Genomic DNA, 14,227 nt, shown 5'->3' on the forward strand with positions numbered 1-14,227 from the left:
GATTTGTATTCCTAATGTGGCTGGGTTTGAGAGAGTTCATTCTTAAAGATTCTCACAATTTGCAGTATTCTATTGATCAGGGTGCTACAAAGATGTATCGCAATTTGAAGAATCATTATTGGTGGCGGAGGATGAAGAAAGGCATTGTTCGAATGAGGGTTTTAGGTGAAATTTTACTGTGCCTTACATCCTCCCATACTTAAGATCATCCGTCCTTGAATGAGGGTCTAAATCTATCATTAGTACTCAACATGACCCAGTTGTTACTTCACACACTAGTAGTCCAAATTTGACCTACTCCCCAAATTCCCAAGAATTTCGGCAGATTTTCCCTTGTAATCGGGCCTATCCACCTATCAGAGAATCCCATAAACCAATCCGAACAGTATGTACATAATCCAACGATACGACATAATATGAAACAACACCAATTGTAGCCTCATAAGCAATATATTACTAGAAAAGAAATATCCTGAGCATAAACTGTACAAGTGATACATAGTTCATAGGAAGTAATTCCATAGAAACTATTACATATCTATTCAAACAAAGGAGGGTACTTCTTTTACATTTCTTCCTCGGCCTCCCAGGTGGCTTCTTCAACCTGCTGATTTCGCCATAACACTTTCACGGAGGCAATCTCTTTATTTCATAGCTTTCGGACTTGCCTATCAAGAATGGAAACTGGAATTTCTTCATAGGCTAGTTCTTCATTAACCTCAATAGTCTCTACTGGCACAATAACAGACGGATCTCCAACAACCTTCTTAAACATAGACACATGGAATACCGGGTGCACTAATAATATATCAGGTGGTAGCTCAAGCTTGTACGCCACCTGACCAATCCTCTGAACGATTCTGTACGGCCCGACATACCTCGGACTTAATTTTCCTTTCTTACCAAACCGCATTATACCCTTCACGGGAAAACCTTCAAGAATACCCAATCATCTTCTTTGAACTCCAAATCCCTGCGACGCATATCCGAATAGGACTTTTGACGACTCTGAGCAATTTTCAACCGCTCCTTAATGATCTTAACTTTATCCATAGCCTGATGCACGAGGTTTAGCCCTATCAACTCCGCTTCCCCAATATCGAACCACCTAATGGGAGATCTACATCTCCTACCATATAAAGCCTCGAACGGTGCCATATGAATGCTAGCATGATAACTGTTGCCGTAGGCAAATTTTATGAGCGGAAAATGATCATTCCAGCTACCTTTCAAGTCAAGAACATAAGCGCGTAGCATATCCTCAAGCGTCTTAATATTTTGCTCTGCCTGCCTGTCGGTCTGTGGATGGAAGGCTGTACTAAGATTCACCTGAGAACCCAAACCTTGCTGAAATTTCTTCCAAAAATTATTTGTGAACTGTGCCCCTCGATCTGAGCTAATAGAAACTAAAGTTCCATGCAACCTGACTATTTCCTTGATGTACAACTGAGCATACCGTTATGCTGTGTCGGTAGCCTTAACCGACAAGAAGTGTGCTGATTTCATGAGTTGATCCACAATTACCCAAATTGAGTCGAATTTGCGAGGAGTGCGAGGTAGCCCTGCCACAAAATCCATGTTAATCATTTCCCACTTCCACATTGGAATTTCTATGTTCTGTGCCAACCCACTAGGCCTTTGGTGTTCGGCCTTCACTTCTTGACAATTTGGACATCTCGCCACATAGTCCGCTACATTCCTCTTCATATCTTTCCACCAATAGACTTCCCTAAGATCATGATACATCTTTGTTGAGTCCGAGTTCACATAATATCTAGCAGGGTGAGACTCGGTCATGATTCTTTCCCGGAGATCATCCACATTTGGAACACATAGTCTCCCTTGGTACCTTAGTGTACCATCATCCACGCCAAGAGAAAAGGTCGTGGTCTTATATTTTTGAATCCCCTCCTTCAATTGTACCAACAATGGATCGTTGAATTGCTTCTCCTTGATTTCCACCACAAGTGACGATTCGGCCCTATTTTGCACAATCACCCCTCCTCCACTAGAGTCCGCAAGAAGAACTCCCAAACTAGCAAACCGATGAACCTCCTTGGCCAACGGCCTTTGATATGCCTCCAAGTGAGCCAAACTTCCCATAGATTTTCGGCTAAGAGCATCCGCTACAATATTAGCCTTCCCCGGATGATACAGGATGTCGATGTCATATTCCTTGAGTAACTCAAGCCATCTTCTTTGCTTCAAATTAAATTTCTTCTATTTGAAAATATATTGAAGGCTCTTATGGTTTGTAAATAGATCCACATGGACCCCATACAAATAATGACGCCAAATCTTCAATGCTAATACCACCGCCGCAAGCTTTAAGTCGTGTGTTGGATAGTTCTTTTCATGATTATTGAGTTGCATAGAAGCGTAGTTATCACCTCGCTATGTTGCATTAATACACACCCAAGTCCGATCCTTAAAGCATCACAATATACCATAAATCCATCCGTACCCTCTGGTAGAGTCAACACCGAAGCCGTAGTTAATCTTGATTTCAACTCTTGGAAGCTCTTTTCACAAGCATCTGACCATTGGAATTTAACCTCCTTCTGCGTCAATTTAGTCAACGGAGAGGCAAGAGTAGAGAACCCCTCCACAAACTTCCTGTAATATCTGGCTAAGCCGAAGAAACTGCGAATCTCTATTGGAGTAGTAGGTATAGGCCAATTCTTCACGGCTGAAATTTTCTGGGGGTCAACCTCAATTCCTTCTCTAGAGACAAAATGACTCAAGAACGTAATAGATTCAAGCCAAAATTCACATTTCGAAAACTTTGCATATAACTATTGCTGATACAAGACCTGCAAAACTGCCCTGAGATGATCAGCATGGTCCTCCTGACTTTGCAAATAAACAAGAATATCATCAATAAACACTATCACGAAGGAGTTGAGGAATGGTTTGAAGACCCGATTCACAATATCCATGAAAGCTGCTGGGGCATTTGTTAGCCTGAAAGACATTACCAGAAATTCAAAGTGCCCATACCGGGTGCTTTCTCCTGAAAGCTGTTTTCAGAATATCTTGCTCCTTGATCTTCAACTGGTGATACCCGGATCTTAAATCGATCTTGGAGAAGTACTTGCCACCCTGCAATTTATCAAACAAGTCATCTATCCTTGGTAGTGGGTACTTATTTTTGATTGTAACCTTGCTGAGCTGCCGATAGTTAATACATATTCTAAGCAACCCTTCCTTCTTTCTTACAAATAGAACTGGTGCGCCCCAAGGCATCATACTCGGCTGGATGAAAACCTTCTCTAACATATATTTCAATTGTTCTTTTAGCTCTTTCAATTATGCTGGTGCCATTATGTAGGGTGGAATTGATGTAGGTTGCGTGCCTAGCATTACATCAATCCCAAAGTCAATCTCCCTGTCTGGCGCGATCCCAGGAAGCTCATCCGTAAAGACCTTTGGAAATTCATTCACAACCGGCACAAACTCAAGTATAGGTGCCTAAGCATCGGTGTCCGTAACCCGGACAAAATGGTAGATACACCACTTATTAATCATCTTTGTGGCCTTAAGGTAAGAAATAAACCTACCCTTCGGCACCACATTATCCCCTTTTCCATTCAATCACCGACTTAGTTGGAAATTCAAACCTAACGGTTCTGGTTCGACAATCAAGCTTAGCGAAATAGGAATAAAGCCAATCCATCCCCATTATTATATAAAAATCGATCATCCCCAATTCAATGAGATCGGCCATGGTGTATCGACCATGCACCGTGACAACACAACCCCTACGAACTCGCGCGGCCACAATAGACTCACCAATCAGGTTAGATACAGAGAACGGCTCACGGAGCTATTCCGGTTCTATCCAAAATTCCATAGCAACATAGGGAGTGACATAGGACAAGGTGGAACCGGGATCAATAAGAGCATACACATCATGAGATTGAACAGTCAGTATACCTGTGACAACATCTAGAGAAGCCTCTGAACTCTGACGACCAATCATAGCATAGAAACGACTGGGTCCTACCGAACTTTGTGCTCCACCCCTAGCTGCACCATGCCCTGCGGGCGCTGGGGTGCGTCGAGTTGGAGGAGGTGCTGCGGATGTAGTAGCTGCAGAACTAGCTGGCTATGTTGTACCTCTGCCCATGCTCTGGTGAGACGAACAGCAATCCCTCTGAATGTGACTCCTCATACCACACTTGTACCAAAGTGCATCTTCCCGCACCTAGGGCATGGGGGCCTACGTTTCTTTTGAAATCTCCCACCAGACCGACCATGCTAGTAGGATCTCTTGTTGCCCTGGCTGGGCCTAAAACGGTTCCCCTGGCTGACCAGAAGATGTGGGTGTAGCATCTGATCTCTGGGCCTGGGAAGCCATTATTTGAACCAACATCTGTATGGCTCCCCTAAGATCCCCATCAGATACACCGAGACCGAAAGCTGGAGGTGGAACTGGAATATCAGTTGGAGGGATCGTTGCACCCTCAGTAGGTGCAGGAACCGGTGTGGTCCGACTAGGTGTACTGGAATCAGGCAGTGTAGTAGTCGGGGGAATATTCTTACCCCTCGGGTGTTCCCCCGCATCATCAAGTAAAGGGTCAACTGCCACTCCTGGGGTGGTATTGGCTCCTTGGCTAGTTCTTGCTTTCTTCGTAGGCACCATATACTGAAAATTAGAGCAAAGCACGAGTTAAAGGAGAAACAATCTTACAATCAGCTTTATCGCACGATCTAGAATATGAAATAAGGGTATTTTTCTTTAATGCCCAAATAGCCTCCTAATTATAGATGTGATCGACAATATACCGATAAGAAGGACTCTACTAGATACGGCTCCGAGATATCCTAGGACACTTTAAAACCTTAGGCTCTGATACCAAGTTTGTAATGCCCCGACCTCGGGGAGCGCGACCGACGCTCAACAGAGTTACCTCGATCGAGCAAGCTTGCACGGTCCCGTCTACCCAACTCACCCACAAATAAAGAGAAGAATACAGTTCGTTAAAAAGTCAATAAGAAGTCATGTGAACAACTCAAGTTCATTTCCATTAGTTACGTCATTAACAAGTTTTCAAAATAGTACATTGTACAATCATAGTTAAACTAGAACAGATGATACGATTACAACATTTTTAGTTTAACCTTCCCAAAAATAGATACAACCCACACTATGTCTATGGAGCCTCTAACAAAAACAAAATAGTGTTATGACAGTGCCGGCAACAAGGCCCCGACTATACCTCAAAATGCTATGTACAAAGGATAAGAGATACGGAACCCCGAAATGAAGTGGGGCTCGCCAATTCAGCTAAGGAGAGGGTGTGATGCTATCACTGATCAATACCACCTGCTATGGAACCACCTGCATCCATTAAAGATACAGCGCCCCCGACAAAAGTGACGTTAGTACATATGGAATAGTACTAGTATGTAAAACTAAGCACCCTCTCGATAGAACGAGCAACAGTAAACGGAGAATAAAATATGATATCAATATAGACTCAAACGATATCAAAGTGTCACATTAGAGAAAACTTAAATTTCAAGTAGGTCTCGGTAATTTAAGTTGGGAGATCTTTAGCACTGATATACCACTGTGTTTTAGCACGGAGTATGATCTCAGCCCGACCGGCTAAGCCCTCTCAACCCGAGACATACACTCACAATACCACCATGTGCGCGGCATGATGTCCGATATCAGCCCTATCGACTAAGCCGTCTCACCACAATGCCGTGTGGGTCGACATTACATCACATCTAGCTAGCAATAATCTCATCCTATTTAAGAGGAAAACATCTCAACACACCAATCTCATCCCATATAAGGGGGAAACAGTCCCATCACATTAACACAGGGATTTACCCCATAGTCACTCCTACACCGGCACGTGTAGTTTTGGGGTTAGGTTATTCCGACCTACCCTTCCTCGGTGGCAAATCGATACTCCCAAGAATTTTTTATTAAAAGTATTTACCTCTCAATCCATATTCTTTTACATGTCATTCATTTTGTTCACATCATTGGCCATAATGCAATATCATTCTTGGCACATTGGTCGTACTTCATAATTGAACTCACTATTCCATTTTCAGTCATTATCATGGATAATCAACAACAAGGCCTTTCAAATCAAGACTTTTATCACATACTTGAGCAAATTAGGGTCTTAGGCACATATGACTTCTTACACAATTGACATGATAGCTTTCATAAAAATTCACGCTTTTAGATCATAACAAAGTAACACACATCCCATACTTAAACCACATTCTCAAACATTAACTCAACATAACAAGAATCTTTGGAATACATATTGAACGCGTAATTATTTCGACACAAGGCTTATTTGACAAAAATTCAATTTATAAGGGCATCACGAGACTTACAAGGACATTGCGGGGTTCAATTCTAAGAGAAGAGTTTAGCCAACATACCTCACTTGAGCTTCCTTATACTCTAAAATATTCCGAAAATCTTAGAAACTTCGATCTATTTTAGAAATATAACAAGTTGAACCCAAAATTAGGAAGATGATCATGGTTCCACCTCATTTGAGCATTTTGTTAAACACTATGTGTGCATTAAGGTTTCAAGGTCCTCCTATGGTGGATTCCATCATCCCACAACCCATTATCTACCATTTTTAGCTCAACAATCTTCCTACACACCTTGATAACACATGCATGCAAAATGAACTAATTCCACACCCAAGAATTTCCTTACTAAATACCTATTTTTAGTTGAATTTCGAAATTGAGAGTTCGGGTGTAGAATATTACCTCAAGGATGAAGATCTAGTGAGTTTCCCTTGTTAAACTACCAAGATTTGATCAAGAATTGAAAAATAAATTATTGAGGAACCCTCTCCCACTCCATAGCACTCTCTCACTCTCAAAATATCAGGTTTTCACTTAAGAAATGGTCTATGGAGTCGATATAATGGAATAGGGTTGGGTAATAAAAACCAAAAAAATGAAGCTCTGAAACAGATCTGCGGTCACATATGCGACCGCACAATTCTTCTGCGGTCCGCGAAATGGGCCGTGAAATGGCCCTCCGGAACTGGGCACTCCTGCCCCACTCTGCAGCCATTATGTGGTCGGCAGACCTGTTCTCCGGTAACATAATGCGCCGCAGAACCTCCCACCGACAAAAATCTTCACGCTGGTTCCGCGGTCGATGTGCGGCCCGCGAAATGGTTTTGCGACTGCATAATTGGCCGCACAATACCATCCAAACTTTCCTAGTTTCCTGCTTCACTCTACGGCCATTCTGCGGTCCACAGAGTGATTCTGCGGCCGCATAGTGGGCCCCGCCGAAATGTCTTTTTCTGCCAACATTGTCCTTTAACTCCCTAGCGCACTGTTCGACCAAACATATTAGCCTACCTCACCACCACGGAACCTCAGGTTTTAGGTGAAATTTTACGGGACCTAACAAGCTGCCTCCTGTTCTTAGTAGCTTTAGAATTATTAATCTGTTCATGTTCATTTCAAACAGATGATGCATTTATTTCATACCAACTTTGTAAAGTCTAAATCTTAGAAACTCATGATTTATACTACCAATCCCTGGGGTTTTCTACAAAAGCTCAGTTATTTCATCATTAATTTTCTCAGTTAATCTCATTTGAATTGGATTATTGCTATTTGGCTTACCTAGCGGGTTGGATTGGGTGCCATCACGACTAGTTGGATTTTGGGTCGTGACATAAGTCTCGTGTTTAAACAATGCTACTACCCAGCGATCCTTCTTCCCGATTGCAAAAATGCCCTCGCGATCGCGAAGGCAAAATTGCAAAGGCCCTAAAAACCCCTCTTTGTAATCGCGACAAGGCCCACACGATCGCGAAGGCCAGCCTCGCCAATAATCTCGAACACGGCCCACCCTTCCTAAACACGAAGGGCATCGACTTACTCACCCCCCAGACCAAGGCCCTTCTGCGCGAACTCGACCAAGCGATCGCGAATGCGGAGGCCAGTGAACCAAAGCATCATGATCATGACCCCATTTTTGCGACTGCGTAGAACAAAAGTCCCCAGACCCAAAACCTTCATCGCGAACACGAGGCTTTCTCCGTATTCGTGAAGAAGGAAACCAGCAACAGAATTTTTACAATTTCTTACATAACTCTGAGTGGTTTTAAACATACCCGAGCTACCCAAGACCTTATCCAAATACACCAACAAGTTTGATAATATTATCCGAACCTACGCGAAGCCTCTAAACACATAAAACAACATTGAAACTAAGAATCTCACTCTAAAACTAAATTAATCAACTTATGAACTTCAAACATCTTCAACTAGCTCTGAATGCGACGAATCATACTTTGGGAACTCGTGATGATGCCAAATTTTATGCACAAGTCACAAATTACCATACAAACCTATTATCAGGCTCGGAATCCTAAACAGACATCGTTAACACCAAAGTTATCTTCAAACCAAATTTAGGAAATTCTAAAACCTTCAAGGAGTCAACTTTCAACAATAAGCACTGAAAAGCTCCTGGTTAACCCGAACATCAATCCGAACACATGCCGAGTACAAAATCATCATACAAACATATTGGAACCATCAGATCCTGATTTTGATGTTGTTTACTCGGAAATTTGATGGAACTAAATGTTCTAAATCCAACTCGAACCATTCCAAAACCAAACCAACCATCTCAGCAAGTCATAAAACTGTAAAAGCACATATGCAGAGTCTTAAAAAAGGGAATGGGGATCTAGAAAGCAAAATGACTGATCGAGTTATTGCAGAGCGCATCAATCCTTGTTAGTATGATGATCCCCATTTGCTTGTCCTTAAGGACACGATGCCACTAGATGGTGTTAAGGAAGTGTCTGTTGATGGTGTATTGCGGTTTCAGGGCCGGATTTGTATTCCTACTGTGGATGGGTTTGAGAGAGTTTATTCTTAAAGATTCTCACAATTTGCGGTATTCTATTTATCAGGGTGCTACAAATATGTATCGCAATTTGAAGAATCATTATTGGTGGCAGACGATGAAGAAAGGAATTATTCGGTATGTTGATCAGTGTTTGAATTGTCAGCAGGTCATGTATGAGGATCAGAGACCTGGTGAGTTACTTCAAAAGATTGAGATATCGAAGTGGAAGTAGGAGCACATCACTATTTATTTTGTGGTAGGTTTGATATGGACATTGAGGAGATTTGACGCTGTTTAGGTCATTGTTAATAGACTAACCAAGTCTGTGTATTTCATTCCGGTCATGACTTCCTACACATTGGAGCATTTGGCAAAGATCTATATTGGGGAGATTATCCGCTTGCATGGTGTGCCTGTGTCTATTATCTCGAGTAGAGGCAATCAATTTACTTTGCATTTCTGGAGGGTCATTCAACATGAGTTGGGTACACAGGTTGAGTTAAGTACATCATTTAACCTTCAGACGGACGGTCATTCCGAGCGAACTATTCAGATTTTAGATGATAAGTTAGGAGCACGTTTCATAGATTTCAGAAGCTAGTTGGATCAATTTCTTCCATTAGCGGTGTTTGCCTACTACAACAGCTACTAGTCGAGTATCAAAATGGCTCTGTGTGGGGCCTTATTTGGAAGGCGATGTCTCTCCCTTTTTGGTTGGTTTCAAATGGGTGAGGCTAGGTTAATGTGCACATATTTGGTTCGTGATGTTTTTGAGAAGTTGAAATTGATTCAAGAGCGGCTTCGAGATGTAGCTTTCATAGAGGGTAAGAGGTTCTTCTTCGAGCTTCTCCTATGAATAGTATGATGAGATTTGGGAAGAAGGAAAAGTTGAGTCCTCAGTATATTGGTCAATTAGAGGTGTTGGAGAGAGTGGGTGGGTGTACTATAGATTTTCTTTGCTACCCAACTTATCAGGAGTTCATTCGGTGTCTCATGTTTCTATGCTTCAGAAGTACTATGAGGATCTGTCACATGTGTTGGATTTTAGTGCAATTAGTTGAGAATTTGGTTTATGAGTAGGAGCGGGTGGCTATTTTTGATAGACAGGTTTGAACATTGAGGTCGAAGAATATTTCTTCAGTGAAGTTTTAGTGGAGAAGTCAGCCGGCCGAGAAGGCAATATGGGAGGCCGAGCATGATATGCGGAGCATATATCCTTAACTTTTTTATATCCCAGGTATGATTCTAAACTCGTTCGAGGATAAACGTTTGTTTAAGATGGGAAGAACTAAACGACGCGGCCTATCATTTTGTTAATTTGAGCCTCGTTCACCTATTTTATGCTTCTTGTATGTGTATTTGTTGTTATGTGACATGCAGGTATGGTTGGCTTGGTTCCGAGAAAATTTGGAGTAAATTGGAATACTTAGTTTTAAGGTTGGAACCTTAAGTTATAATAGTTTACCAAGGTTTGACTTTTGTGTAAACGAACTTGGAATGGTATTGTGATGGTTACAATAGGTTCGTATGGTGATGTTCGACTTAGGCGTATATCTGGATTTGGATTTTGAGGTTCCTATGTTGTTTTGGCTATATTTGGAAAAAAATTAAAAATTTGAAGGCTTGGAAGGTTCATAGGTTCGACCGGCAGTTGACGTTGATGTAATAGGATTCGTATTTGTTTTCTGGGAGTTGAAATAGGTTTGTTATGTCATTTGGGACTTGTGCGAAAAATTTGGGGCTATTCTGAGTTGGTTAGGCATGGCTTGGCATGAGTTTTGAACATTGGAAGTTGACTAGTTCAGTAAGCTTGAATTGATGTGTGATTTCTAGTTTTGATATTATTTTTTTTGATTTGAGACCTCGAGCAGGTTCGTGTCATATGTTGGGACTGGTTGGTTCGTTTGGGAGGGATCCTGAGGGGCTCGGGAGTATTTCGGATGGATTTCAGATTATTAGAGCTTGGTTGGATTGCTGAAGAATTGCGGATGTTAGGTGTGCTTCGCGATCGCAGAGCAGGTCTCGTGACTGCCAAGAATGTTTTTGGTCAGCTGAGTTTTTGTCCTTCGCGTTCGTGAATAGGGTGTCGCATTCACAAAGTGTTAGAGTCGTTGGTCTTCTCGTTTGTGTAGTGGAGAGCCTGGCTCCCCGCTGGGGTTAACCCTTTGTGTTCGCGAAATGTTGATCGCATTCGCGTAGGCATATGGACCTTGAGCATCGCGTTCGCAGGTGGTAGACTGTGTTCGCAAAGAGAATTCTTGGGGTAGGGGTAGTTTCCGCTTAGCGACTACGAGGCTAGGGTCGCGTTCGCGAAGCGTATCACGGGGCAGAATTTTAAGAGTTTTAATTTTGGGACTTAGACTCCTTATTTCACTAGTGGATATACCAGCGCTCCGCGCGGTGTATTTATCCATTTTTAACTCACAACTATTTGTATATATCAAATTTTAACTCATAACTATTAATAATTTGTATTCAGTTCTAGGTAGACATAGCTAGAACCAGATCAATCAACTGCAAAATAATTAGCAATCATGACTACGGAATGTTGCTGACAGATGTCCTAATACATAAATAAAATATATAAATTCATATCTTGAGTTTGGAGTTCTATAATCTATAGATATTCTGCATAGTAACCTTGAAGGAGGATGAGAAAAGGCATAGAAATGAAAAGTTTTCTCTTAAAAAATGAGGCCGAAACCTCTATAACTTTGGTAGCACCTATAATTTTTTATCTTGAATTTACAGGTAAATTATCATTGAGATTGGAGGCTCTTCTTTCCTGAATTGTAAGGCTTGTGCCCATGTAGAAATGTTGGATACTCTTGAACAATTTCATAAACAGATCTACAACCCCTGCGTCACTGGTAAAAGTTTACATATTGACCGCCTAACAATTTTTCGACCACTCAAGGATATCTCTGCAGATAAGCTCTTGTCCAATTGAATCGAATTAATATAGCAATCATTTTACATAGCGGCCATAAGCATTAGAAAGTAAAAGAATAGATGTTTAGAAGTTCATAAGATAAATTGTTTAGAGAATCGCAAACAAATTGCAGCGCAAATATAAGAGCTCAAGCTTGAACGAAGTAAATAGGTCCTCCATATTGCACCAGAAGGAAAATGTATTAAGATCTTATTATGAACTACAGAAGAAACATACAATGGATAATCAAATATACTCATAAATCAGATCAAGCAATTCAACAACTGTAAGAGATATCTGCAAAAGAAAAAATTACAATAAATATTTAAAGTTATAATTCCCAAGATTTGAGAGGAAATACAATATATCAAACTTAAGAACACCGATGCAAGCCAAAGATGACATTAAGAGCGAGGATTTTTCGATATATAGATATATTAATCTCATGTACTACATTCATCACAAAGAGAACATTGTTGGCCAAAGTTAAGTAATAATAGATGTGAATTCAGTGTATCCAAGGAAAAGTAGACTCATTTCAACACAAGAATGGTCATGAATACAACACGATAATTCCTAAATAATGGATGGAAACTAAGAAAAGGTACAAAACTATTTCTTGAATCTCAATATCCATCACTGCCAAACACTATTTATGAATAAAACTAAAAAAGAAAGCTAAGGCCATCGATGTTTTAATTTCTAGAAGGCAATCAGGTCCTTCTAAGCTACTAAGGAAAGGATAGTAACTGCTAGATTTGCCTATCTATTAAGAGGACAGATAGCACCTAATGTCACAAACTTTCAAATTCCTTTTGAACAGAACCGAACACACACAAAAAAAAAAACTATGGGTGAATCTGCAAACAATAAAAATCACCTTCATTCTTCCGTTTATTATTGCTTATTTTTACATATATATTTTGGGTAAATATTACTTTTATTTGAGCTGATGAACTTGTTCTTTTCGTTCTGAACAGTTTTACCAATTTTCTGTTGTGTATATTTCCTTTCAAAATGAATAGAGCAAGTAAAGAATATGATCATACGTACTTTAGTTCAATGTGGTGCTAGTTCTTCGAGAAGCTTCGTTCTTTTACTTCTCTTTTCTTACCTGTGGAATGAAAAGAATGAGTCAAAAAAATTGTAATAGGAATTAGTATATAAAAACAACATAAAATAAAAATATTCACTCCTTTCTGTAAGACTATGGAAAAATTTCAAAAGACTCCATAATAATGACACACCATATATAGTAATGAAAGATACAAATATCAAAGTTGAACTGGAGCATTTAGTTCATAGGACCAAAAAATTACACAAAAAGAAAAGACTACATATAGGTTCTTGAAGCAATTTACCCATCAAATCAAATCGAACAATTTTGTCTATTTCTTCATTCATACATTGTCCCAAACTCTGTCCCCACTAATGACAAAGTAAAGTGAAAATACCATTGAAGAAGTGAAGAAGTGAAGGATAGCGATAACGTATAATAACGCTAAAAACGTAAAAACCTACCATCTTTGAGAAATTTCTTCACAGCCAGATCTAGATTTTCGTGGGAAGTGGTAAAAACCTAAGATCTTTGAGGAAATTCTTCGCAGGTCTGGATTTTTATCGGAAGTGGAAAGGTTTCTTGATGCATATGTAATAAAGAGAAACAATTACAATAGAAAAAAGCGACTGTTAGTGGAAAAAAGGTGCGGCGGTTAATGGAACCGGCAGTGGTAAGCGAGTAGAAGTAAAGAAGTGACTGTCAGTGGAAAAAAGAGAGATAAAAATGCTAAGCACATTAAGCGAAAAAAATGAGCGAAAAGTGAAAAAGTGGCAAAAAAGGAGAAATGAGATAAATGTAATTCCTGGGATTGAGAAATGCCACGTAACCGAGTCAAGGACCTTCAATTATATATATGTAGATATGAGAGCCCTAACATGGAGAGGGGTGATTTTCTAAGGGGATTTTCGCACATGGCAAGAAGATAAGTTATTTTTACTTGATTTTAATAATATATCTTGTTTATCCATGGATTATTACACCTAGATTATGGGGTTTGAATGAGAAATTTTGGGATTTTGACTATGGTTTTATAGAGTGAAAAATGGAGATTTGAACCTCGAATCTAAGTTGGATTTGGATGAAACTTGTATATTTGGACTCGCATTCGGATGGGTAGTCGGAATTTTTGACTTTTGTTGGGCTCCGAAAAACGGGCCCGAGTTGACATTTTGGTTGACTTTTTGCTATTTGATAATGATTGGAGCTTTATTACTTGAGATTGATCCATATAGCATAATTTCACGTTATTGAGTTATTTTTTGGCGAGATTTGACCCGTTCGGAGGCCGATTCGAGAGGCACGTTTTGAGGTAACTAGCTTGCCTAGTCTTGGCTAGAGGGTATTGACTATGATG

At 40.3% G+C, this 14,227-nt stretch overlaps 1 long non-coding RNA gene across 2 annotated transcripts; it reads right to left on the reverse strand.

The window, feature by feature from the left end:
* Positions 1-5,208: 5,208 nt before the first annotated feature.
* Positions 5,209-13,680, reverse strand: LOC107830265 (uncharacterized). 2 transcript variants are annotated; one of them, XR_012699524.1, is made up of 3 exons: positions 13,335-13,680; positions 12,867-12,927; positions 5,209-5,344 (listed from the first exon to the last, which is right to left on the reverse strand). It is a non-coding gene; the product is annotated as an uncharacterized LOC107830265 (long non-coding RNA). The 2 variants fall into 2 exon arrangements; XR_001658114.2 differs by lacking the exon at positions 5,209-5,344 and adding an exon at positions 11,884-12,110.
* Positions 13,681-14,227: the final 547 nt, after the last annotated feature.

This window comes from Nicotiana tabacum, chromosome 15 (assembly GCF_000715075.1).
Source record: "Nicotiana tabacum cultivar K326 chromosome 15, ASM71507v2, whole genome shotgun sequence".
In the NCBI taxonomy this organism is placed as follows: domain Eukaryota; kingdom Viridiplantae; phylum Streptophyta; class Magnoliopsida; order Solanales; family Solanaceae; genus Nicotiana; species Nicotiana tabacum.